At 51.2% G+C, this 3620-nt stretch overlaps 1 pseudogene across 1 annotated transcript; it reads right to left on the minus strand.

Moving 5' to 3' along the window:
- Positions 1 to 2041: 2041 nt before the first annotated feature.
- Positions 2042 to 2990, minus strand: LOC309959929 (alpha/beta hydrolase domain-containing protein 17C-like; annotated as a pseudogene). Its single transcript has one exon. The product of its transcript is annotated as an alpha/beta hydrolase domain-containing protein 17C-like (transcript).
- Positions 2991 to 3620: the final 630 nt, after the last annotated feature.

The following is a 3620-nucleotide window of genomic DNA, read 5'->3' on the forward strand; positions in this document are numbered from 1 at the left end:
GCTTACTGGAGCAACTCCAGTGTGAAAACCCAAATAACTCCTAAACTAGAAAGATTAGTTTAGTGAAATTTTAATTACATAAATTTTTCAAAGCATAAACTTGTAATTTTTTGCTTGGAAGTGTTATTAAATTTTTAATAGAAAACATAGGAATAAAAACATATTAACAGGGACTTCCCTGGTGGCGCAGTGGTTAAGAATCTGCCTGCCAGTGCAGCAGACGCAGGTTCGAGCCCAGGTCCAGGAAGCCCCCACATGCCGTGGAGCAGCTAAGCCCGTGTGCCACAACTGCTGCACCTGTGCTGTAGAGCCTGTGAGCCACAACTACTGAGCCCACATGCCACTACTACTGAAGCCTGTGCACTTAGAGCCCATGCTCTGCAACAAGAGAAGCCATCACTATGAGAAGCCCATGCACGGCAACAAAGAATAGCCCCCGCTGTCTGCAACTAGAGAAAGCCCACATGCAGCAACGAAGACCCAATGCAGCCAAAAGATAAAAAAATAAAAAAAAAAAGAAAACATATTAACAAAATGTAGGCAATCATTTACATTACAAACAAGGAATTTGCAGTTTGTTGTTGTAGACTGACACAAGAAAACTACCCATTAAGAATCTATGCACAATGTAATTGCAAATATGTACAGTACTTTAAAAAAGCCTACAAGGAGGACTTTACAGAAGGACAGTCGGCTAGGTTCTTTGTTAGACCAACCAGACGAACGAAATATTAAAACTCTGTGGACTAGTAATAAGTCTACTCTTAAAAAAAAAACCCAGGGCTTCCCTGGAAGCACAGTCGTTAAGAATCTTCCTGCCAATGCAGGGGACACGGGTTCGAGCCCTGGTCTGGGAAGATCCCACATGCTGCGGAGCAACTAAGCCTGTGTGCCACTATTGAGCTTGCGTTCTAACTAAGCCGAGCTTGCGTTCTAACTAAGCCCGTGTGCTCCAACTACTGAGCTTGCGCTTTACAGCCCACGAGCCACAACTACTGAGCCTGTGTGCTGCAACTACTGAAGCCTGCACGCCTAGAGCCTGTGCTCCGCAACAAGAGAAGCCACCACAATGAGAAGCCCACGCACCACAACAAAGAGTACCCCCGAGGGGCTTCCCTGGTGGCACAGTGGTTGGGAGTCCACCTGCAGATGCAGGGGACACAGGTTCGTGCCCCGGTCCGGGAGGATCCCACATGCCGCGGAGCGGCTGGACCCGTGAGCCATGGCCTCTGAGCCTGGGCGTCCGGAGCCTGTGCTCTGCAACGGGAGAGGCCACAACAGTGAGAGGCCCGTGTACCACAAAAAAAAAAAAAAAGAAGAGTACCCCTGCTCGCCACAACTAGAGAAAGCCTGTGTGCAGCAACAAAGACCCAACGCAGCCAAGAATAAATAAATAAATATATTTAAAAAAAACCCAACCAGTTTCCTTTTGTTTAAGAATATTCCAAAACAAAGAATATTCTTAAGAATATAATTTATAATAATTATAAATATTATGTTTATATGGTTCCAGTTGATGAAGCTGTTCACAACAGTTCCAGTAAATTACCCTTTAATTGATTGGGGAAAAGATCGGCATGTTAACAAAAATTAACGAAGGAATTTTCATCACAATGGTTTCCAGTTACACTATCACAGTTTCACAAGTGGATTGGGCCCCTGAATCCAGGGGCTGAAAGAGAGCTGCAGGTCAAATACTGAGAATGAGGATGGAGAGAGGCTGAGTCCTGCATAAATGAATCCTACTGTGATGGGTTAGGTAGAGAAAGGGATGTGAGCATCCTTTTTACAGCATGAGAAAACGGTCCCCCCACTCAGCTCTCATTCCCATTCTGCAAAGCAATGAAGCTGGAAATCACATCAGTTTAACATGTGTGAGTTGGCAGAACCTCTAGATACAAAAGACCAAGATGTCCTCAGCTCTTTGACTGATTAGGACGCCTGAAAAGCTGGGCACTTCCTCGTGATTACCACGCCATGACAGCTATCCAGTTAAAGGATGTGCAAAACAGAGGACTCTTGTAGATGAGATAAAATCAAGTCATCCTGAGGAATTAGGAAGTTCGTGAGATATGAACTGTTTTAGTCTTTCTAGGTATTGTGCGTAAAGCTCTATGTCATTATGTCTTTGACCCAGAGGGGCTCCACGGCCCGGGAACAGCGTTCATACATGGCCAGGCCATGGGAGAAATCGATGACCTCGTCCTTTGTACCGTGAATGACCAACACGGGAGAGGTGACTTTAGATATCTTGTCAATGCTGGGGAAAGCATCAAAGCACTATGTTTTCCTGGTATTGGGAAAAGCCACACGCAATCCAGGCATCAGAGGCGAACGGAGAATTGCTGCACACTCATACCCGGAGGCCAGGTATACAGTGGGGACGGTCCCAATGCTGACCATACAGGATGATGTTCTCAGCACTTACGCCATACCAGGTGCGCAGCGCCTGCCACGTGGCGTCGATATCAGCGTAGAGGTTCTTTTCAGAGGGCTTGCCCGAGCTGACGCGCTGTAGCCGGAGTAGTCGTAGGAGAAGATGTTGCAGTTGATGCGCGAGCGGAGGCCGATGTATCACAAGGAGCTACACGTCTGGCCCAGGTCCACGGCACTGCCGTGGGAGAAGAGCTGCGTGTAGCCGCTGGAGGGCGCGCAGCGCACGAACATGCAGCCGAACCGGTTGTCCCGGGCCGTGCGTCAAAAGACCTCGACGGCGTCCAGCTTGCGCCGCGAGTACTGCCAGTCGGCGCGCTAGCTCAGGTGCAGGCTGCAAGCGCCGGGCCCCGTGCCCTCCTCGGGCCGCTGCTGCGCGGGCTAGGCTACTGCGCCGGCTGGGGGCCGCGCTGCTTGGGCGCCAGCACCGTGTAGGTGGGCTCGGGCCGCAGGAAGGCCAGCTTGGCGGCGATGCGGCTCGGGCAGGGCGGGCAGCAGAAGAGCCAGCACAGCTCTCCCGGCGAGAAGCCGTTCATCCTGACGCCTGGTTCGGGCATCGGGGCGGCCTCGAGCGGCCAAGCAAGGCGGCTGCAGTCCGTCGGCCCTGCGGCAGGAGGAGGAGGAGGAGGAGCGGAAGGAGAGGCGCAGGAAGGGCGAGGCGGGGCTGGCCTGGCCGGCGTGGCGCTTCGAGCCGCGGCGGGTCAGCTGCGGCCCGGGTGGCCGGACGAGGCGCAGGCGGCCGGGGCCCGCGCGCAGCACAGAAAGCCGCGGGCCACGGCTGCTGCTGACACGCCGGCTGCTGCTGACACGCCGGCTCCAGCGCGCCGCCCCCAACCCCCCTCACGCCCGCCGCCTCCACTTTCGGGTTATACAGGGTTCCTGTTTTTAGATTTAAATTAATATCTACAAACACACCACTTCATAACACAATCTTACAATAAAGCAGAAAAGATATTTATTAATAGTCTGGAACACATTCTGTGTCTCGGTAATAAGAGGTCAAAAGTAGGTAAACATAAATTCCTTTAGCAATTAATATTCAGTATTTTATCTTATTAAAAAATGATCTAGAGGGAATTCCCTGGCGGTCCAGTGGTTAAGACTCCGGCTTTCACTGCCATGGACCCAGGTTGGATCCCTGGTGGGGAAACCAAGATCCCACAAGCAGGGAAGCGAGGCCAAAAAAA

This window comes from Leucopleurus acutus (assembly GCF_964270905.1).
Source record: "Leucopleurus acutus genome assembly, chromosome: 3".
In the NCBI taxonomy this organism is placed as follows: domain Eukaryota; kingdom Metazoa; phylum Chordata; class Mammalia; order Artiodactyla; family Delphinidae; genus Leucopleurus; species Leucopleurus acutus.